At 46.4% G+C, this 24,081-nt stretch overlaps 1 protein-coding gene and 3 non-coding genes across 4 annotated transcripts in view; 3 read left to right on the top strand and 1 right to left on the bottom strand.

The window, feature by feature from the left end:
• Window positions 1-24,081, top strand: part of LOC140188978 (uncharacterized) — a 595,826-nt gene that overhangs the window by 328,767 nt on the left and 242,978 nt on the right. The window lies entirely within an intron of this gene.
• Window positions 7,434-7,505, bottom strand: trnag-ucc (transfer RNA glycine (anticodon UCC)). Its single transcript has one exon. It is a non-coding gene; the product is annotated as a tRNA-Gly (tRNA).
• trnaq-uug (transfer RNA glutamine (anticodon UUG)) lies at window positions 10,277-10,348 on the top strand. Its single transcript has one exon. It is a non-coding gene; the product is annotated as a tRNA-Gln (tRNA).
• On the top strand, window positions 10,813-10,884 carry trnaq-cug (transfer RNA glutamine (anticodon CUG)). Its single transcript has one exon. It is a non-coding gene; the product is annotated as a tRNA-Gln (tRNA).

Below are 24,081 nucleotides of genomic sequence, written 5' to 3'. Positions count from 1 at the left end.
TAAATTATGAAATAAGTCCAGGACCAGCCTATTGGTTCAGGATGTCTGATCCTCCAGGGGAGGAGTTGTAAACGTTGATGACCACAAGCAGGAATGACGTCCTATGACGCTCAGTGTTGCATCTCGGAGGAATGAGTCTCTGGCTGAATGTACTCCTCTGCCCACCCAGTACATTATGTAGTGTATGGGAAACATTGACCAAGATGGCATGCAACTTAGACAGCATCCTCTTTTCAGACAGCCCTGTTCCATCCCAAAATATCAACGACCTTACAAATGAGTTTGTTGATTCTGTTGGTGTCTGCCACCCTCAGCCTGCTGCACCAGCACACGACAGCAAACATGATAGCACTGGCCACCACAGACTCGTACAACATCCTCAGCATCGTCCGGCAGATGTTAAAGGACTCAGTCTCCTCAGGAAATAGAGACGGCTCTGGCCCTTCTTGTAGACAGCCTCAGTGTTCTCTGACTAGTCCAGTTTATTCTCAATTCGTATCCCCAGGTATCTGTAATCCTCCACCATGTCCACACTGACCCCCTGGATGGAAACAGGGGTCATCGGTACCTTAGCTCTCCTCTGGTCTACTACCAGCTCCTTAGTCTTTTTCACATTAAGTGCAGATAATTCTGCTCACACCATGTGACAAAGTTTCCTACCGTAGCCCTGTACTCAGCCTTATCTCCCTTGCTGATGCATCCAACAATGGCGGAGTCATCCGAAAACTTCTGGAGGTTAAAGAGGTTAAGTCCGAGTTTGGAGTTGAAGTGATCTGTTCTTTGGGGATACAGAGCAGTCGGTCTGCTGTGACCCCGGGAGTGAGAGTCAACCGATAGGAGGCACTTTGTTTTCTGCTTTGTGAAATCTCCCCTCAGCGACTCTGTATCACAGAGTTATTCGACGTAACACGCGGTGACGTGGAACAATATTTGGTTCATCTGCCTCTGCCACATTTTAAAAGTTAAAAAAAAGGCTGTTCTTGTGCTCGATTTAAGGTTTACAGTTCAAAGAGTCAGAAAGGAGAGAGCGAGTGGAATCGGTGCCTTCACCCAGCTCAGGCCACCCTGCAGAGACTCCGGGAGACTCCTTCCGTCTGACTGCGAGCTCGGAGCTGTGAAAGGTCATCGACCTGAAACGTGAACTCGGTTTCTCCCTCCACAGACGCTGCCTAAACTGTACAGTATTTCCGGCTGTTTCAGCTTTTAGTTCAGGAGCAGTCCTGTTTCTCTGACCCCGGGATCGGTGCTGTCCTCGTCCGTCCCGGGACACAGTGATTACATCCTATGTAAAATGTCCTTCTTTGAGGAGTGTGTACTCGTGGCCGAATGTTTTGGCGATGCACTGGGAACTTAGTTTGGTATTTCACCTTCTAAATCTGACCAATATGTGGTTCCACTGTTTTCTGTTTGATGTCGTCCGTCACCTTCTGATGCAAACCATTCATGCAGATTGTGAAAAGCCGAGTCACAGCATCGATTGTTAGTCACCATCTTCCAACGCCGGAATGGACCATTTATTAAAGCCTTTTCTCGCTTGTCTCTGTGGCGCAATCGGTGAGCGCGTTCGGCTGTTAACCGGAAGGTTGGTGGTTCGAGCCCACCCAGGGACGCTGGTGATCCAGCAGCTTTTGCTGCGCGTTGTATTGCCCACCGGGAAACGCTGCGCTGTCCGGAGCCCGGCGTTCCCTGCTCTGCGGCATCACATTCAGTGGACATTAAAATGATTTTTGTCACATACCGAGATACGGTGAAAAGCTTCGCTTTCACGCTGTTCAGAGAGATCAGATCATTGCACAGTGAATAGAGAGAGAACAATGTTAAGCAATAACAGAATGCAGAATAAAATGTAAGGGCGACAAAGAAAGCACAGTGCGGGTAAATAATCAGGTGCCGCATCGTAACGGGGTAGATTGTGAGATCAAGGCTCCATCTTATTGTACTTGGGCACCACTCAACAGACATAACAGGGGAGTTGAAGCTATCCACGAGCCTGTAGTACGTGCTGTCTTGTACCTTCAGCCGGATAGAAGAAGGCAAATGAGAGAATACGGGGGTATGATAGCTTTCCGTCAGGAGTGTATAATATCCACTTCTCTTTGACCATAAGTGTGTGTTTGCTCCAGCAACATCCTTGGAACTAACGTACTTATCGGGTCTAATGTCGTGGTTTTGATTTAATTTTGGGTCCTCGATCATTCAGTTGTCGTTGAATTGGTTTCATCCCACATATATCCCCGTTCATTTTATTTTTACTATGGATGTCCAATCCCAATACACGTCCAGCAACCCACCGCCCCCCCCCCGCCCCCGGCCCCACCACCAGGAAGGTCTCAAAGCTCTCCGCTTCCATCGGGATACCAGACCCAACCAGCTCCCCTCCACCACCATTCACCTCCGTCTGGCGGAACTTGTCCTCCCACTTCCTTTAAACACAAGGTGAGCCATGGACACTGGCATGGGTCCCAGCTGTGCCTGCCTGTGTGTCGGCTACGTGGAACAGTCTGTGTTCCAAGCCTACACTGGTGTCGCTCCCTAACTTTCCTTACACTATATAAATGACTGCATATTTACATCTTTCTGCACCCATGTGGAACTCGTCCACTTCATCAGCTTTGCCTGCAACTTCCACCCTGCCCAAAAGTTTACCTGTCCCATATCCGACAGCTCCCTCCGTTTGCTCCATCTCTCTGTCTCTATCTCTGAAGACAGCTTGTCTACTGATGTCTATTATAGCCACACAGACTCTCTCAGCTACCTGGACTATACCGCTTCGCACCCCGTTACATGTAAAAATGCTAGCCCCTTCTCTCAATTCCTCCGCCTCCGCCGCATCTGCCCTCAGGATAAGTCGTTTCATTCAAGAACAAAGGGGATATCGTCTTTTTTCAAAGAAAGGGGCTTTCCTTCCTCCACCATGAAAGCTGCTCTCAACAGAATCTCTTCCATTTTGCTCACGTCTACACCCACCCCATCCTCGCTCCCTCCTCCGGACAGAGGGTTTGTCTTGTCCTCACCTACCTCTCCCCACCCTCCGCCTCCAGCACACAATTCTCTGTAAGTTCCGCCATCTCCGGCAGGATCCCACCACCAAACACATGTTCCCCCCCCCCCCCCCCCGACGTTCTACTCTCTGCAGGGATCCCATGTACGTTCGTCCCTCCCTCTGATCTCTCTCCTGGCACTTACCCTTGCAAGTGAAACAAGTGTTACACCTGCCCCAACCCATCCGCCCTCAGTACCATTCAGGGCCCCAAGCAATCCTTCCAGGTAAGGCGACCCTTCAGCTGTGAATCTTTTAGTGTCATCTACTGCATCCAGTCCTCCCGGTGCAGCCTCCTGTATATCGGTGAGACCCGATACAGATTGGTGACCACTTCACTGAGCACCTACACTCCCTCCACCAAAACAAGCGAGAGCTCCCAGTGCCCATGCATTTAAATTCCGCTTCCCATTCCAATTCCGACACGGCAGCGCATGTCCTCCTGTATTGTCGTGATGAAGCCACACTCAGTTTGGAGGAGCAACAACGCATTATCTTCGGCTGGGTAGCTTCCAACCTGATGGTATGAACATCGATTTCTCAAACTTCTGGTAATGTCCCATCCTTCACGAAGCCCGATTCTCTTTTCCCTCCCTGACATTATCTGTTACCCACCCATCACCTCCCTCTGGTGTACCGCCCCCTTTTCTTTCTTTCATGGTCTCCTCTCCTTCCCTGTTCTCTAGCCCAGTATCTCTTTCATCAATCAAAGTTTCAGGTCCTTAATTTACCAGCCACCCCTCCCCCCGCCCGTTTCACTTATCACCTCGTGTTTCTTCTTCCCCTCCTCTCACCGTCTAACCCTGATTCTTCGTCGTTTTTTTTTTTTCTCCATTCTGGATGAAGGGACTGGGTCAGAAATGTCGACTGTATATTTTTCCCACAGATGCTGGCTGGCCTGCTGCGTTCTTCCAACATTTTCTGTGTTGTTTGGATTTCCATCATCTGTAGATTTTCTCTTTGGGCCTCTGTCCATATCGCTCCACTCTTACATATTCATGAGCCTATCTAAACACAACGTATATCCTCCGTCTCTGAACCTGGCAGCCCGTTCCAAGCACCCGCCCCACTCTTCTAAAAACGTGACGCACACATCTTCTTTAACTGGCATAGTTATTAGAAACAATGTTAGTGAACTTGTGGCACAGAACAGTACCAAGGCATGTGATTTAGTGGCCATTAAAGAAACTTGGTTGCAGGGTGGAGATGACTGGGGATTAAGTATACAAGGGTATCAGGTAATACGGGAAGATATGCAAAGAAGGTCGGGTGGCGCTCTTGAATAAGGATGAGATCAGGGCGATTCTGAGAGACGATATAAGATCTTCGGAGCAGATTGTGGAGTCTATCTGGGTAGAGATTAAGAATAGTAAAGTGAAACAAATCACTGGTGCACTGGTGGGAGCTGTCTACAGGCCACTTAATAAAAATATTGCAGAGGCAGAGGCGATTAGCCAAGAAACAACAGAGGTTTGTAAGAATGGATCGGCAGTTGTTATGGGGTACTTTAACTTCCACATAGATTGGGTGAATCAGGTTGGTCAAGGAAATCTTGAGGAGGACTTCATAGAATGCATCCATGATGGCTTTCTTGAGCAGCATGTTAGTGAACCTACAAGGGGAAATGTTATCTTAGATCTAGTCCTGTGCAATGAGACAGGTAAGATTAACGATTAACGAACAGGAATCCTCTTGGAAAGAGTTATCATAGTATGATTGAATTTCGCATATAGATGGAGGATGAAATTGTTAGATCTAAAATTAGTGCATGATGCTTGAACAAGGGAGACTACAAAAGGATGAGAGAGGAGCTGTCGAATGTGGGTTGGGGGAACGGGCTATTTGGTAGGACAGTTGAGGAACAGTAGAATACTTTTAAAGAGATTTTTCACAGTGCTCAACAAAAGTATATTCCAATCAAAAGTAAGGAGAGTAAGTGTGGGGAATAAAAGATAGTATCAAATTAAAAGCTCATGTGTACAAAGTCGCAAAGAGTAGTTGGAGACTGGAAGGTTGGGAAAACTTTAAAAAGCAACAAAGAACAACTAAACAAGAAATAAGGAAAGGGAAGATAGAGTATGAAAGTAAATTAGCACAAAATATAAACAACAGCCAACAAAAGTAGGGTGGCTAAAGTCAACGTAGGTCCCTTGGAAGACGAGAAGGGGAAATTGATATTGGGTGATAAGGAAATGGCTGAGGTATTGAACGACTATTTTGTGTCGGTCTTCACGGTGGAGGACAGGACTAATATGCCAAAGAATGATGTTATGGACGAAATGGGAGGTGAGGACCTTGATAAAATCACTGTCACTAAAGAGATAGTGATGAGCAAATTAGAGCGCCTGAGGATAGGTAAGTCCTGGTCCTGATGGGAGGCATCCCAGGGTGCTGAGGGCATGACATTGGCGGAAGTTACATCAGACGTGTTGCCAATCATTTACCAACATTTCCCACGCTCTGGGCAGGTCGCTAGCGGATTGGAAGACAGCAAATGTCACGCCACTTTTTGAAAAAGAACGTAGGCAAAGGACGGGCCAGTTAGGCCAGTTAGCTTAACATCTGTAGTCGGGAAATTGCTTGATGCTTTCATTAAGGAAGAAATAGCAAAACATTCAGAAAGGAGTGGTTCCATTAGACAGACGCAGCATGGATTCAGAAAGAACAAGACCTGTTTGACAAACTTACTGGAGTTCTTTGAGGAAATAATGAGTGCAGCAGATAGAGGGGAACAGGTGGATGTCGTATACTTGGATTTCCAGAAGGCGTTCGATAAGCTGCTGTACAAGACAATTATAAATGAGATACAGATGCCTGGAGTCGGAGGAAGTGTATTGGAATGGATAGTGGATTGGTTAACCAATAGAAGGCAGAGAGTTGGTCTGAGTGGATGTATCTCTGGTTGACAGTCAGTGGTGAGTGGGGTGCCGCAGGGGTTGGTGCTGGGCCCGCAGCTGTTTAGCATTTATATTGATGATTTGTAAGAGGAGACTGTGTGTAGCGTAGCAAAATTTACTGATGACACTAAATTGAGTGGAGAAGCAAATTGTACAGAGGATGTAGAGAGTCTGCAGAGGGAAATAGGTATGTTAAATGAGTGGGCCAAGGTCTGGTAGACGGAATACAACGTTAGTAAATGCGAGATTGTCCACTTTGGAAGGAATAATAGAAGAGCAGATTATTATTTAAATAGTGAAAGATTGCAGCATGCTGTTGTGCAGAGGGACTTGTCAGTGCTTGTGCATGAATCGCAAAAAGTTGGCTTGCAGGTACAACAGGTTATTAAGAAGGCAAACGGAATGTTGGCCTTCATTGATAGAGGGATTGAATTCACGACCAGGAAGGTCATGCTGCAACTACACAGCGTACTGGTAAGGCCGCACCTGGAGTGTTGTATGCAGTTCTGGTCTTCATATTTGGGGAAGGTTATACTGGCTTTGGAGGCAGTGCAGAGGAGGTTCACCAGGATTCGAGCGATAAAGCGGTTAACCTATGAGGAGAGATTGAGTCGCCTGGGACTATACTCACTGGAATTCAGAAGAATATTAGGGAATCTTATAGAAACATACAAACTTTTGAACGGGATAGATACGATAAAAGTAGGAAAGTTGTTTCCATTGCTAGGTGAGACTACAGCTAGGGGATAATGCCTCAAGATTCAGGGGAGAAGATTTAGGACGGAGATGAGGAGAAACTCTTTTTTCCCAGAGAGTGGCGAATCTGTGGAATTCTCTGCCCAGGGAAACAGTTGAAGCTTCTTCACTAAATATATTTCAGATGTAGTTAGATAGGTTTTTACATAGTTATGGAATTAAGGTTTATGGGGAAAGGAGGGTAGATGGAGCTGAGTTTAAGGACAGAACAGCTATGATCTTATTGAATGGCGGGGCAGGCTCGATGGGCCGAATGGCCGACTCCTATTTCTTATGTTCTTAGTTCTTTAAACGCTCGCCCACTTCAACATTAAATTTCGTCCCCGCAAGAATATCAAATTCCTACCCTAGGAAACCAATTCTGACTATCTGCCCAATCTATGTCTCTCATAGCTTTATACTTCATAATTCGGTCAATTTCCTCTCAGGCTCTAACACTCCAAAGAAGGCAAACCAGCTCAAACACTTTAATCAGGCAACAACCCGGCCGGCAACGCTTTACAAATTCTGCCGATCCTTCCTGTGAAGTGTCCTTTCTTGTAGAATATGCAATAGATTCTGAAAAGGATTTAACGGGAAACTCTTGAGGGATGTTAATTCCATTCCTAATGCACGAGACAGTGAATGATAATTAATGAATCAATTTTACACTCACACCGTGATTAATTGGCCCTTGCAGTTCTACGTAGATCGTGTCTATGTCAGAGGTTTATTTGTTAAGTACTCTAAATTGTACAACCTGCGATGGCCAGGAATCGAATCCGGGACAACTGCTTGGAAGGCAGCTATGCTCACCACTATACCACCATCGCTCAATAACGTTGCAAATGTTTGGAGTACTGAGGTGTCTCCCATAGTTCCATGTGACTCGATCAGTCCCCGAGCTGCTTTCTGTCGGATCATTCCTCACTCTGCGTGGAAGCTGAACGTAAAGCTGCTGATCCCAGAGAACATCGAGGAACTAGAGAGGGAGGATAGAGGTTGGAGAATCTTGAAAGCCTTCTTTGATTCCCCGGTTCTCTGGTGGGAAGCCATCAAGGAGAACATCAACAGGTTCTTCATGGGCAGGGGTATCCAGAAAGCAAGGCAGGAGCAGTAGGAACTGTGTAAATTCCAGAGAGAGTTGCAGCAACTTCTTCTCCAGTCGAACGGGGTGGATATCAGGGAGGAACTGCGAGAGGTGAAGGGCCGGCAAGCCCAGCACCTCGCCGCCGAATCCTCCAAGATCATCTTCCGATCAAGGGTCCAAACCTTGGAGCAGGACGAGACGTGCTCACTCTTCTTCTTCCAGAAGGTGCACAGGGGGAGCTCTGTGATCCACAACCTTATGGAAGAGGACGGCTCAGTTCCGCCCTCGCAGACCGACATAGTGAGGATCTGCAGGACCTTCTCTGCCGGTCTGTATGGCGAAAAGGTCACAGGCTCAACAGCCTCCCGCAGCTTCCTGACCGCTATCAGAGGTCTTAGACGACGGCATGCGAGAGAGTCTGGACCAGTCACTGACCCTGGGCAAGCTGACAGGCTCCGTCCGTTCCTTTGAGTCGAGTAAAACTCTTGAAGCGACGGCTTACCGGCTGAGTTGTACTCGGTTCTGTGGAACTGGATGGGCTCAGACCTGCTGGAAGTGTACAACGCCATGCTTCTGGCCGGCTGCAAGTCAGAGTCCATGAGGAAGGGCATCATCACCCTCATCTACAATCAGAAGGGGAAAGGGAGAACATTAGGAATTGGAGGCCCGTCGCCAGATCTCACCAACAGGCACCAGGACCTCGCCTGGCTGGCGGTGAGAGGGGCTCTCTCAGTCAAATCCCTCCTGTACGCCCGGAACGTCGTTTCCACACCCCACTGCCCACGGGAGGACTACAGTGAGGGAGAGTCTGTGACCCACCTCCTTGCATACTGTCAGGTCGCACAGAGGGTGTGGAGGAGGATGGACGGGCTAGTGTCACGTTTCATCCCCAGCAGCTGTGTAACAGAGGACTCTCTGATCTACGGGCTGTTCCCGGGGACGCACACGGAGACCAACATCCGGTGCTGCTGGCAGATTATCAACTCAATGAAAGACGCTCTTTGCTCGGCCCGAAACTTGATGGTCTACAAGAACGTAGAGATGTCCTTGGGAGAATGCTGCCGACTGACACATTCTCGGCTGCAGGAGTACGTGCTGAGGGACGCACTGAAACTCGGTGCAGCCACCGCAAAGGGCCCGGTGGGGATGGAGCACTGTTTAGGGTTCTTCTCCCGCGGGAGTGGGAGGGGTCGGGAGCGGGGAGTATGCCCCTCAAATATGGTGTGGAAAGAGTAAACAACAGACAGCCACTTGGGTGGCTAAAAGTGCAAATATGGAGCCTGGAATGGAAACACCTCTGAAGGATTGAGAGTCATTGAATGGTTTATTGTGCATAATTTTATTTTTGAATAAAGTACTTTTGAAATAAAAAAATGTGCAATTAAAAAGAGACTACAAAGATCTCTGTGAAGTTTCCAGATATCTGCTATCTTGCCTCATTCACTCAATAGCCGGGGATGTATCCCATCCAGTCCTGGTGAGAGTCCCAACGCTCCCGCAGCTTGTTGTCAACGTGCACTGGAATAGCAGAGTATCCTTTCTGAAAATTCTTTACTGCATCGCTTTTTGTTTGAGGAATACTGATGTGAAATATTCATTTCGTGCTTTCCCCACTTCCTCAGGCTCCAAGCATACGTTCTCTCCTCTGCCCCTGAGTTGTTCTACTTTCCGACCTGCTCTGTGATGTCCCTCTTGTTTTTAATGTGTGTGCAAATTGCATTGGTATTTCCCCAGTCTTGCTTTGCTAAATCATTCCCACTCACCAGCATCATTCGGCACTACAGATTCTCTGTTTAATTTGCATATTGCTGTCTATTTATCGAGGGCATTGTCCAATATCCACTTCCTAAACTTTCCTCAAGATTCATTTTCCTTTTTGGCTGAATTTTCAACATTACTGAACTGCTCAACTTTAAATGAATCCCACTGGTCAGATGTGAGTTTACCCAATCTCAGCAGCTCACAGTCTCCACTCTGCCCGTTTCCTGACAAACAGAGTTCTCATCAGATTGCCCTCAGATTAATAAATACCCCAAGGTTGTGTCCTTATTTGGCAATGACGGCTGTCAAAATAGTTTCCCACAGAAAATCATCAGGTGCAAGGCTCATGCCCCAGTGCAAGGTCTCTGAAATGTCTCGAATATATCTGCTTCTAACACTACCCCTAGATGCGAATGCCATTCATTTTCTGTGTATAAAAAAAATAATCTAAAGCATTTTCCATTTTTTTAAATTCCTCTATCACCTTGAAATTATCTAAACTCGGTTTTGCCACTTCCGCTCCCAGACAAATACTCTGTCTACTCGATATTTGCCTTCCAGCATCTTATATACCTCTTTTAAGTCACCTCTCATCCTGCTTCTCTCCAAAGAGAAAACTATTCCCATCCTCAACATGTCCTCACAACACATCATTTATGAAGTTCAACTTAAATTTACTGTCAAAATTTACACGTGTTCCCACATACTACCCTAAGATGCATCTTCTTGTGGTCGTTCATAGCGAATACCTGTGGTTCCATGGTGTAATGGTGAGCACTCTGGACTTTGAATCCAGCGATCCGAGTTCGAGTCTCGGTGGAACTTATTTCCTGGTTCTGCCAAGTGACGTGTCCATTTGTGAACATACTGGATTGTTCGTGAAAATTTTGATCACTCCGCGTCGGGGGGGAAGGTCGAAGGGCCGCTTTGCCCGAAGGTCGGCAGGTCGGGTCTCGGTGGAGGGAGGCCCCACGGAAGGACTGAGTTTGAGCTGTCGCTCTCCTTGACGCTGACAGAGGCTGTTTTCGAAATTCTGAGGCATATGTGATTGTTGGTGTGGACGGTAGTTTATATTGGTCTCTTCCAGTTGTTTTTTTTTTATGTTTTTTTTTTGTTAACGATCCTGCTTCCCTCCAAAGGGAAAAGCTCTTGTCATACTCAATCTCTCCTCACGAAACCTGCTCTAGGAAGTGCAATGTTTAAAATAAATTTATTGTCAAAGTTCACACGTGTCACTACACGCTAGCTTGCGATTCAGTTTCTTACGATCGTTCACAGTAAATACCTGTGGTTCCATGGTGTAATGGTGAGCACTCTGGACTCTGAATCCAGCTATCCGAGTTCGAGTCTCGGTGGAACCTGTTTCTTTATTCTGTCAAGTGAGGTGCCCGTTTTGTATGTGACAATTTTGGTCACTCCCCATGGGAGGGTGCGTCGGGCCGCCTCCAGCAAAGAGAAAGAGCCCAGTCTTCGTCTATGAAGGCCCCACGGCAGGACTCCATGACGTCCTCGCTGATTTTCGAAGTTCGAAGATATGCAAGATAGTTAGTGCGGACGGTAATTTATATTGGTCTCCTTAAGGTTTTTTTTTTCTCTGTGTTTACATTCTTGGCTATTTGCTACTTTCTGAGTGGGGGTGGTGTTGAAGGCTAATATTCTTGTTGGCGTTTTTTTTTTCTGTGTTAGCCGTGTTAGATCTGTTAGATTTTTATGTGCGGGCGAGGTGTCAGGTGTTTGATGTATATTGACGCTGTTTTCTGTGTAGGAGGAACTTGGAGATTAGAGGTTTGATATTTCAGATGTTGTGTACGGGTGGGAGATCACTTACAGTTGTGCGAGGGTGGCGTTGGGATTTTGGGGTTTGCGAGTTCCAATTCTTTTTCCTTGCGTGCGAGAGGTGATGACTTTTCATTCAACGATATTGTTGCTGTTTGATTCTGTATTTCATTGTTATCTGGAGAAGACGATTTTCAGAGTTATATTGTGAGCTCATCCTTAGGGTGAGTAAAACTATCCCCTGTTTTAAAAGCCTGATCGTTGAAGCGTAATAGCTATTCCTGAACCTGGTACTATCGGACGTGAGGGCTCGCATAATTTCTTGATGGCAGCATCGAGAAACGAACATCGCCTGGATGATGGGGTCCTTGATGATGATGCTGCTTTCCTTCGGCAATGCTCCGTACAGATGTTCTCATAGTGGGGAGGGCTTTACCTATGCTGGACTGGCTGCATCCACAACTTCTTACGGTCCACTTCACTCAGTGGCATTGGTGTTTCCATACAGATCATGATGCAACCAGTCAGGATAATCTCTGTACACCTACACAAGTTTGTCAACGTTCGAAACGACATTTGCACAAACTTGCGTAGAATTGGCTGTGAATGTTGGTAAGTCGTTTCGGGGTGCGAACAAATTCTGTTCCTCTAAGCCTCTACAGTACGAACCCAGTCAACATTGTGGAAACTACAGTCACACACTATCTGTTGCTTTTACAACATTCTATAACATTCCTACCTTTCTGTTCCTTTTTCTCCTGCTGAAACTTAAAAAACCTCTGCAAAGTGAAGCACACAATATCTCCAGTTTCCTCTTCGTGAAATCTCTCTTCCATCCTGAAAGAATCCCAGTTGGAGGGAGGTGATTGACCGTGGCCACGTATTGCTCTCCACTATCAGGGTTGTACAAGTTTCAGTGCTTGAAGCGCTGGGGTTGTACTAGTCTTCAACGGTGGAGTACAATGTAAGGTGGGTTCAGGTCTGTGTGCACTCACACAGCGCTGAGAATTTTATAGGTCTACGTCCCCGTACCGAAGGTCTATATATTGCAAATTACTTTGTTTTGTGTGTTTTCAGTGTTGCAAGTGGCTGGTGTACAGTGTGCGGAGTTTGGTCTGTGTTTGATCGTGTCTTCACTGTGTCATGTCTGTCTTTATCTGTACAGCAAATGGATGCTACTGGAAAACTGTGTCCCCACAGAGTTGTATTGTGGTTGCTGGGGTCTGTGTCCCTGTCATAGAGTGGAGAACAAAGTGGGGTTATTATTGTTAAATGTAAGATATTTCCAGGAATGTTACAGTTCTCTGATTACACAGCGCAAAGCCAGTTAAGTGTCTACGTATAATAACAATCTCTGTCACTTCAGTACTGGTCAGTCACTGTGAAAGTCTTTGTATCAACGATTATCAAGGCCTGTGTCTTAATAACTTCCTGCCAACAGTTGTAGAGGTCTGTGCCCTTACAGAGCGGTGCGGGCTGTTGTAAAGATGTATCTTCTCACAGTGCGGTGCCTCGTGTTTTAAATGCTTTTGCCCTTACCGTAAGATGCTGATGATGTCTATAGGTCAAAGGTAGAGTGCTGTGCTTTTGTCATTGGTGGAACGTTTTGATAAAACTTCGTACTTGTATCAGAGTCTTGTGCTGGTCTGTGTCTTTACTGACCTGTACTGTGCTCCGGCAGCTCAGTGTGCTTGGAAGGTAGTGGCAGACCTTTACAGAAGTGTGTCCTTATTACACGAACTGACCATATACACTTGGGTAGATTAGAAGTCTCCTGGAGACTACACTGAGTTTTTCAGACCATTAGTGGACAAAAGATCACTGTGGAATGGGGTAGACTAGTAAACCAATGTATTATATACAAGCTTTTGGTACTACATTCCTACTGTCCATTTCCCAGTCTCTTCCCACAGCTCGGCATGCTATTTCCTCGAAGGACCTGTCCAGTTCCTCTTTGAACACACTGAATGGTTGTTCCCATCAGCTCGGCAGGCTATGTGTCCTAGATGAGAACCACAGTCAAAGCAGAAATAAGGGTTTCGTCACTCTCTCCATTTGATCCTTTGCCCAATGGTGCTGTGATCATTCATCAATAAACAGTGAACAGTACAGCACAGGAAGAGTCCCCCCGGTTCACTCTGTGTCTGTTGACCATGATGCCAGTTTAAACTGCATGTCTGCATGCATGTGGTCTGTGGCCCCCAATGAACTAAACCCCCCCGAAGGATTTACCCACCTTAACACTCTTTGAGAGACCCAACACAATCTCCTCCTTAGAATCAACACATCTTAGAATATCAGCCTACCCTTTCCTGATCTCGCTTTCCTCCCTGACGTTTCCCTTGGTAAACACCAATCAAAAGTGTTCATTTTGTATCTCACCTTCTAACTATGCAAACACTCCCGCCTTTGTCCTGGAGTGGTGCTGCTGTTTCCGTAGTACTATGTTTTCCCCCTAGATCCATCCAATTTGTGCTGCTAAACAGGACATATGACGGTTTTTATTTAAAAAAAAATAAATGCAATATCTCTCATTACTCTGAGCTCCTGAATGTCACCAGACTTCTCTTCCTCCCTCAGAGGGACAGGGAAGCCCTGAAATCTGACCGGCTGGACTGTCAGAGACTCTCACATGCCAGGCATGGATTTAACCAACACATTCAGCTCTCAGACCGCTCTCTACGATTCCTGCCCAATTCGGCTGCAATTCGCCTTCCTAAGTTTACGTTCATCCACATGCAGTTCCCATCATGTCCTCTTCAACGACCATCTGACAACCTCCAGAATTATGATCATTAAATCTCTCCCAGTGAAACTCATCTTGCTGGGCCCTATTCCAATGCCAATCAGGTATGTCTCTCTCCCCGGTGCACCATCTACATACTGTTTCTTCCTGAACACGCGTAAAAAAAAAAAATGTCCAATCAAACCTGGGACTGTAAGGGTGTCCCAGTTATTCTGGGCAGATTATTCAAACGCTGCAGCTCCTCTGTTGTTTTTACATCAGCCTATGATCTGCCGATTTATCTGTTCGCCTGTCTTCCGGGCTACACGGAAGTTGACAGTGTAATCGATTCACAGTGATTACAGCTATCCTATTCCTAAATTCTACCTGCCTTCTGTGTCACCGGGTTCAGATATGGCCCAAGTGCGGAGTCAGAGACACTGAAGCAGGTTGATATTTCACAGACTTTAATGAGAATAGTGTTAAAGGAGAAGGAAAACATTGAACAGGAGGCCAAACACGGCCGTTAGCTAAAACCCTCAAATGGTGAACTAAGCCTACACTGCGCCTGAAAAGAACAACTAAGAATAAAACGAATAGCGCTAGTCTTCAGAGTCAATTGACCTGACTGGCCAATTTCTCGGCAAAGGCCGAATGCAAACAGACAGAAAAGAGCTGTTGTACTGTGTCCAAGACTCGACAAATTCTACGACGGAATGAATGGAGTTAAATACTATCACAATGAAATAATAACTAGCTGACACTTGCATATTCACGATCGTAAATGCCGAATCTGATGCCCTGCCGAATCCGTGGTTGCGACAGGACCCCCCTCTCTATGCGCATCCCCTGAGGCACCATAACCTGTGTGCGCTAGAAGTCCCCGATGAGAGACTTGCCCAAGATGTCCTTCAGTGATGCTGGTAGACAATTGCCATGGTGTGCACTGCCAATATCGGAGGCAAAGACGGCCATGCAGAGACAGAAACAAGAGCTTTTACAGAGGTAGCTCGACCAAGTGACACCGTCAGAGGGATCATTTTCAAAATGAGAACTCTCCGGTTGGAGCAGATCGGGCATCTGCTTCAACAATAAAATAACAGAATCCTGGAGCCTATGAAAATTAACATAACAAACTGAAACAGAAAGCACAGGAAACCACATGACAAAGAGCGAGTCGCTCGAGAAAGACGAAAGGAGCTGTTAAACCTTTGATAACTGTTGTTAATCAACATTAAACAATTCTGGTGGTCTAAAAACCTCAGAGCCCAATGCTCTCTGATGCCCCGCACATGCCTGAAGCAGTCACTACAGGACCACCCCCTCCCGATAGCTGGCACCTGATGGCGCAGGAAAACCTGAAAACGCGAGAGCCAGGAATGACTCGAGAGACCTAGAGAACTTTAGAGGGAGGCACGAGGAACTCGAGAGGAAGGTCGACTCGGCGATCCCGAGAGACTGAGACACCTGGGAACCCCAGTAGACTGAGATCAAGAACCCGTAGGCGGGGCAGAGAGAGAGACTTCGGTGTTCACGAGGTGGGGAGGGCATTGAGAAACCCTGAGCACATGAATAAGCCTTGGAAACAACCGGAAAAATAAAACGTTTAGGAACATAGAGAAAAGCCCTTGGGAAACCTTGAAAACATGAAACTTGAAACCAAGAGAAGGAACCTTTTCAAATCTTATAGTGTTTTATCTTTCACAATTTATTCCAGAGGCAATTAGAATATGAACTCAATTTCCAGATCAAGACAGCATAGGTAGGTTTCTTTCATCGCTATGCTAGCTATTTCTCTATAGATCTGTTTAATTTGCTACATGACAATTCAGTTTTCCCAGTCTGCACCATGACTGTACCATGACTTTCATCATGAGGTTACTTTACTTGTGTATCTGCACACTCCAGTCAGGGATCAGCTTTTGGAGTATGGCTTTTCCAGAATTTACACTACTGACGTCAATGATGATTTGTTGAATCAATTGAAGAGCTTACTTGAAGTGCTCATTTGTTATGCAGACCTGAGTCATGGAACCACAAAGCTGGGAACCTGGGTATTTGTGACTTGAAAAGCTTAGAATGGATATTGAAGCAACTCAATATAGACTAGAGAATTAGATATGTAGACTCGAGACTCTGGGAATGTAGAGTCTGGAGACGCACTGAGAATAAAGTTACCCTCTCCTGACGCCACCAATGTCAAAACGTCACTGTTCAAACTTTGCAAGATCCTTCTGTCACGATGGAGACAGAGAAAAGGGTTTATACATAGGAATTCTAACGGAACATTGTTGCCTCGCCGAATCACTCTGACCAATGAATCTCATGGCCAAGGTCAGCTGCTCTCTCTCTCTGCTGGGTCCATCATTGTGTGGTTTGAGACTTACTGTCACCGGCTTTGGATATGGCCCAAGTGTGAGGTGAGAGACACTGAAGCAGATCGATATTTCACAGAATTTAATGTGAACAGTGTGAAAGGGAAAAGGAAGCAATAAACACTCTGGCCGTTAGCTAAAAGTCTCAAATGGTGAATGAAGCCAACACTGCTGCTTAAAATAACAATTAAGAATAAAACGAATACCGCTCGTCTTCAGAGTCAATTGACCCGACTGTCCAATTTTTCAGCAAAGGCCGAATGCAAACAGGCAGTGAAGCGCTGCTGCACTGTTTCAAGTCTCGGCAAATTGTACGATGGAATGAATGGAGTTAAGTACTATCGCAATTAAATAATAATTAGCTGACATGTGCATATTCACGAGCGCAATTGCCCGATCTACTGCGTTGCCGAATCCGTGGCTGTGACATTGGCTTACTGCAAGTGCCAGCGAGATTTCCTTGCCGCTGTGACATTGTTCCTCATCAGCAGAGCTGCTCCGGAATCTCTTTTAGCCTCCTCTGGGCTGTCTGAATCATATGAATCCTAGACTGGTTAGAAACCAGTCCAGTCCTTCTGTCACCCAGATCTCTGTAATCAACGAATCACCGCGCCATGTGCTAATTCAGGCTCTAAGTACGTCTGCCTTAACAGTTCTGCACCCTGCACTGATATAAACACACTTCAGCCTCTCGGTGCCACCGTGCTCATTAACGTGGCTGCGTTCCGCAACCTCATCTCTACTTTCCGCTCAACACTACCTGCTGACCTGCCGCTGTGATTCCCAGAAAACCACATCTCCATGCGTACATGTCATAGTTTTCTCCGTGTGACGTCTCATAGTGTCATTTGATATTGCAGTCGTTTGCCACAGCCGCTTGTTGCGAGCAGATCAGACACACAGGTTTGCTGTTGTCCTCACAGAAGAAGAAACGAGCTTTCCAATTATCGTTGACTATCTGACCTTCGATGACAACTTTTATTTTCTTGGAAAGCATTTTGAACCACAGCAGCCTTGCTACAGGTGTTACTTGCCTGAGTACTCTGACTGCTCATACTGTGTCTGACGACGTAAGTGGGGCCCTCGTGGTCTTCAGAGCAGGGTGGAAGGTGCTTATGCACAGCGGGCGGTTAACTGCCGCCTATTGTTTTCTAAGTACACACAACAGCTGCCGGCGAAGCAGGCGGCACAGACAGCGGTGGGAGCTGGAGCGGCTGCCGTACAGATGCATAATAAATGGTCGTGAATGTACTTTTATTCCACAAATCATCCCGCGGGCCTGTAGTTTGACACCCCTGTTCGAACGGGATCCGCACTGATAAAATCAGCGGTGTTCTCAGATATATCAAAGATGCTTTGCATCATTTCAGTCCAATAATTGCACAAGTTCCACGCCTCTCGGCCAACAGGAAGTTTAATGCTGTTCAGATTTGAAAGGCCATGATGCAGCTTGCTGCCACTTTGTTAGAAATGTCTTTGATGACCAGACTTGTATCATGTAGCACTACAGCAGTGTTGTTAGCCGATCACTGCAACACTGGGGTCATACTGATGTTCTCACGATCCCGTCTGGTAGGTCCCCAGAACAGGAACACTACAATCCAGTTACAATCATCAGTCTCCTTCGTGCTTCAATGCTGGCAGGTGTTAGTATTTTCTGCTACAGACTCCAAATATCAATAAATATTTGACAGCTTTTGTTCAGGCCAAAGACTCAATTTAAAGGCAAAGAGGATACCCTTGGCAAACAGCAGTGAGCCTGTCATCCAATACTGCAAGTGCCATTAACAGAAGTTATAGGATCACTGGTGACATGGACATTGCACGTACTGTTACCTAAATCTGATCTCATCACCCCGTAGTTGCAGTAACAGACTTCACCCTCATCCTCATGAAACAGCTTCAGAGCTGAGGATTTATGCAGTCCATGATGAGAAGTTTATTGCCATCGTTCAAAGCAGTTCCATTGGCAAGTGTGATTTCTCTGGGCAGTGCAGTCCAGTGCTCCCTTCACAGCTCTAATCTTCTTATCAAAGTGGTAAACAGAATCAAACTCAGTACAATTGAAGGGTAGAGACTGCACTGTTATCCCACTTTCCAAATGTATAGACCTCTTACAGCACACTCAACAACTCGACCGTTTAGCCCCAGCATGCATTCATAACTAAGGGTCATGTTCATTGAGTGGAACAGGAGCTGTGCTGCCTCGTCTGTGATACGAGGTACTCAAAAGACTTACAGTATCCACTAACATTTCTCCCAGTATCGGATCAGGAGAAGAAGCCATCAATTCCAAAAATTGACATGGGGGCTTACATCAGGTGCTAATTTACAATGGGCAGAATTACAATTGTACAGATACTACAGTACAGTTTGGGAAATAAACTTCATAGTCTCTGATGGTGGTGGCGGTGGAGGCAGGCAGACAGGAACAAGGAGTTTAATATTGAAGTGGCACCAGCCATGACCTCATTAAATGACAGAGCAGGTAGGAGGGTCTGAATGGGAGCTCCTGCTCACAATTCGGATGTGTGTGTGTCTGTATGTCCCTGTGGTGTGGTGACCAGTGCTACATCTGAGATCCCACTTCCGTTTATGCATTTCCAGTAGAGTTCCCTGCTCTGGCACACTGTGCCTTCAGACAACAAATGCAGGTCTGCTCTATGCCTTCTTCACCCATCAACTGACTGCTGACTGCTGTCAGGGACGTGTCCTCATGTTCTCCAGGGTCCCTCTGCCCCTGCACACTTCTCCATATTCCTCCATGTACTGTGTGTCCCCGGCCTTGTTTGTCTTCCCCACCTATATCTCCTCAGTTCCCCAGATTAAATTCCATGTGCCTCCTGCCTGCCCACCTGCTCAATCCACTGGCCTTTCCTGCAGTCTTCAGCTTCCCTCCTCACGATCTCCCACACGGACAAGTATTGTCACATCTGCAAACTCCTTCATCAGGTGCCCACACTGACAGCAGAGTTTCCCTCACTCCCTCTCACCGAGACAGAGTGGGATCCATTTGTACTTTGCCTTAGATCCTATGGGATCGCTCTGCGCTGTGGGTTTTATCTAACACGTCGCTGACATCCATGTGGATGACATCAAGCACACTGTACAGACATCAAACAGTTGTGGATAGGAACAGGACATTCAGCCGACTATGATTCCAAATTAAACTGATCCCTTCTGCCTGCACAGGATCCATATCCCCCAATTCCTGCAAATTGATCTGGTATTAAAAAGCTGACAACTTTGCTACCACTCCCATCCCAGGCAGTGTGATCCATGCACCCACCACTCTGTAAAACATCTACTTTAAATTTTACTCCTCTCCCCTTAAAGCTATGTCCTCGAGTATGTGATGTGTGAACTCTCAGAAAAAAAAAGATGCGCACTGTGGAACCTAACAATGCTTTTCAGAGTTTTATCAAATCCTGTCAGGTCTCTCCTCAGGTCCAATGCTCCAGAGGAAGCAATCCAATTTTGTCCTTCTGGTCCTCACAGCACATCCTCCCCAGGCCAGGCAGCATCCTGATAAATCTCTCCTGAACCCTCTGCAAAGCCTCCACATTCCTCCTGCAACTAGAACTGCACACGACACTCCAAATGTAGCCTGAACAGAAACTCTACATCTGAGTCCGGACTTCCTGACCCTTGTATTCTGTGTTTCTGATGATGACGGCGAACATACCGTACACATTCTTTACCACTCTGCCTGTCTGTGTTGCAACTTAGACCCCCTGATCAAACTGTGCGTTAATGCTGTAAGGGTCCTGCCATTAAATGTGTATGTTCCCTTCACATTTAACCTCACACTTGCCAGGATTAAACTTCACTCTCTTCATCAACTCTCCTGAAAAATAATCCAACAACATCCAACCTTCCGATGTTGAGAATAAATCTTCTCTCAGCAATGATTCCTGGTGTCGCTCGGAATTATCTCCAGCAATCCTCTGAGCACTGCCTGGAAGTTGACTGGCCGGTAATTACTCAGCCCATCCCCATTTGCCTTTGTAAACATGGACACAATGTCAGCAGCCTTCAATCCTCCCGCAGCCAGAGAGATTGGGAAATGATGTGCAGAGTCTCTGCTGTTTCCACCCATCCTCCTCTGAACCGGCCTGGATGTGTTTATCAGCGCCAGGTGAATTATCTGTTTGCTATGATGCGGAACAATATTTCTTCCCCCGATACGTCACTGTCCTCTGCTGCTTCTGCTCCTGATCCTCAGCCTATTCAGACCCTTGCGCCTGCTCCATGGTTCGATAAGGTCATGGCTGGTCTTATACCTCAGCACCATCTTCTGCACTAACCAGAGATACAGCTCGGATGGGTTGAAACTAACTTGACAGTGGGATGGGAAACGGAATGAGAGTGCAGAACACGAGGTAGTTTACAAACACAGTCAATGTGTAGAGAGACTCTTAGTAAGGAAAGGCTGATGGTAGAGCAAAATTGCAGTCAACGGGGTGATTTGCAACATAAAGGGAGGACAAAATCAAAAAATGAGCATACAAGACTAAAGTTGATGTATTTGAATGTGTGCAGTATACATAATAAGATTAGTGAATTTGTACCACAGTTACAGAATGGCATGTATTATGCTGCAGGCATCACTGAATTATGGCTGAAAGAAGATTATATCTGGGAGCTTAATATCCAAGGATACACATTGTATCAAAAGGACAGGCAGGAAGGCATAGTGGGTGGTGTTGCCCTGTTGGTAAAGAATGAAATCAAAGCATTAGAAAGAAGTGACATAGGGTCAGAAGATGTTGAACCATTTTCGATACAGCTAAGGAACTGCAAGAGTAAAAAGACCGCAATCAGCATTGTTTTCTGAAGGGAAAATCTTGCCTGACAAAACTGTTGGAATTCGTTGAAGAAATAACAAGCAAGATAGACAAAGGAGAATCGGTTGATGTTGTGTACTTGGATTGTCAGATGGCCTTTGACAAGGTGCCATGCCATACAGGAGGCTGCTTAACAAGCTACGCGCCGATGGTGATACAGGAGAGATACCAGCATGGATAAAGCAGTGGCTGGTTGGCACAAAGCAAAGAGAGGGAGTAAAGAGAGCCTTTTCCAGTCACTAGTGGTGTTCCACAGGGGTCTGTGGTGGGACCGATTATTTGTATGTTACACGTCAATGATTTGGACGGTGGAATTGATGGTTTTGTTGCCAATTTTACAGACGATGCAGAAATAGTGGAGGGGCAGGTAGTTTTGAGGAAATAGGGAGTCTACAGGAGGACTTAAAGAGATTAGGAGAATGGGCAAAGAGCGGAAGATGGGTCAGGATGCGCGTATATGGGAAGTGGGCAAACTATCCCTCTAGTGTTTGTAGATCTCGTACTGGAGATGCAGTATCACTTCACCCTGCCACGTTGATTTTGGCCCACGTTGTCATCGTCTCGGTCCCCGACTTGCCTTTATTGGGATCTTCCTCCTCGTTAACCTCCGTGCTGGAGTTTAAGTTAAAATGGTGGAGTTATTGCTTATGGATAGTGTTTTGGGGGTGGGGGTTTTATAGGGACTGGGTGCTGTGATCTGGGGGCTGTGCAGTAGCTAATTGAGGGGAGTTGTGGGGAGGGACAGACCCGGGGTAGAGTTAGGTAATGGGGGTGGAGGATTCACGGCGAAGGGAGGTGGGATGGGGTGGCAACTGCATTTAGGGGACGGGGTGAAGGTTTCTGCGGGATCTTGCAATAGGGGGCAGGGCTGAAACAGGAACCAAACTGCTGCTGATATTAGGTAAATTTGGCCACTTGATGGGGTGAGGGCTTGGGTTTAAGGGGGTGTGTATGAGGGTTGGAGATGTTAGGTTTAGGGGTAGGGCAAAGGACTGTCAGGTAAGCCCTTTTGTGTGGTGTGGCTTGGGTTATTTGGGTGCTGTCCGGTTTAGTTTGGGTGCGCAGTCCATTGGAAGTTAGAATTAGGGTGAAGTGTAGGGTTGGGAATGTTTATCAGGTGTCGTGGTGCTGGTGATGTGGGGTGAAACTGGCTCCCTAATGGGGAGAGGGCCCGCGTTTATGGGGGCGTGCAGGAGGGTTGGAGATGTTATACTTAGGTGTATGGCTGGGTGGAGGGGCCACAGGACTTTGTGGTGGTGGGAGGAGTTGAAAGAGCACCCGGTCTGATGATGAAGTGGCGTGAACTTGGCCCCCGGTGGAGAGAGGGCTCAGGTTTATGGGGGTGTGTAGGATGGGTGAAGTTTTTATGTTTAGGGATATGGCTGAGGAAAGTGGATGCAGGCCTCCCCATTTGGGGGAGGGGAGAAAAGGAGCATGGGGCCCAGTGTTAAGTAGGTCCCTTTGCTGGGGTGTGTCCAAGGCTAACTAGAGTGTGTGGTCCTTTGGATGTTAGGATTAGGTTGGGGGTTAGGGTTATGGGATGTCCGGTGGGTGGTGGGAGTTAGAGCTGGTGATATGAGGTGAGATTGGCACCCTGTCGGGAAGAGTACTTGTGTCCATGGGGATGCATTTTTCCCAAGGGGGGAAGCTGGGGGGTTGGGGTGAGTGTTGCGTCTGGATCAAACTGATCGTTACGAATCTATTCTTCCGAGTGGTTATCCCTTGTGGAGTTATAATTTCGAACTTTATCCCTCTCTATTCTGTTTAGGTGTTTCTATCTGGGAAATTAGTTTCTGTTCTAGTTGTTCGGCTCTATTTCCAAAGTAAGACATACCTTTCCTATTTAATGGTCACCTGTCTTAACTTTGTTTCTGGGTGGGTGACTGAAGGGGATTTTCCTCTTCCTCTCTACTCTGGTTTTCTCAATAATTTTCTTAATTATTGGGTGCAGTGTTGGCCAAATGAAAAACAAAACATTAGTCCCAACAAGTCCGTTAGTTTCAAGGACTCCGCTGCAGGAAATTCAATTTCCGGTCATATCGAACGGACAGATTCCTGATCAAAGACAACCCCGCTCCTTTCCCTCCTCCATCGGGCAGAAAGCACAAAAGCCTGAAAGGACGTGTCACAAACTCATGGATAGTTTCAGTCCAGCTGTTTTGTCTATTGAATGGTTTCTTAGTACGATAAGGTGTACGTTTGACCTCACAGTCCACCTCGTTATGATACTGCAGCTTATTATTTACCTGCACTGTGCTTCCCCTGTCGCTGTTACACTTCAGTTCACCCGGACTTCTGGTTTTACTGGCTTGAGCTCAGAAAGTACAAACGTTGTAATAATAATAATAATAATAATAATAATAATAATAATAATAATAACAACAACAAAGGAATATTGTCGATAGCACGAAATGTCGAGTTTGAAAGTGAGTTGTGGAAACAGTGTTGGTGTGAGTGAGGTTGAATGAATTTATCCCTCTGGTTCAAGTGGCGATAACATAAAATTAAACATGAAATACATTGGTGCCCTGTAAGAGTTTCTGTTGTTTGATCGTCCATGTACAATATATTAAGTTTATGTCAACATGAATGTAAGCAAGGCAGGTCGTGATAGTGTTCTGTTTTCCATATGTGGATTTTTTAAAATCTTTAAATGAATGTATTAGGCACAGCACGGAGAGCACAAAACGGACAGCCAAGGCCACTGGATCAAAAGCGTGCCTGGATAGTTTGGAACACCACCATTTCGGATAACAGCCGAACAGCAGCTGACCGATTGCATAGTAGAGGCCACCTGAATAAAAGCAAAACACATGGACACTTCCTGGTTTTGAA

This window comes from Mobula birostris, chromosome 28, assembly GCF_030028105.1.
Source record: "Mobula birostris isolate sMobBir1 chromosome 28, sMobBir1.hap1, whole genome shotgun sequence".
NCBI lineage: Eukaryota > Metazoa > Chordata > Chondrichthyes > Myliobatiformes > Myliobatidae > Mobula > Mobula birostris.
This window is presented reverse-complemented; position numbering and strand designations above follow the sequence as displayed.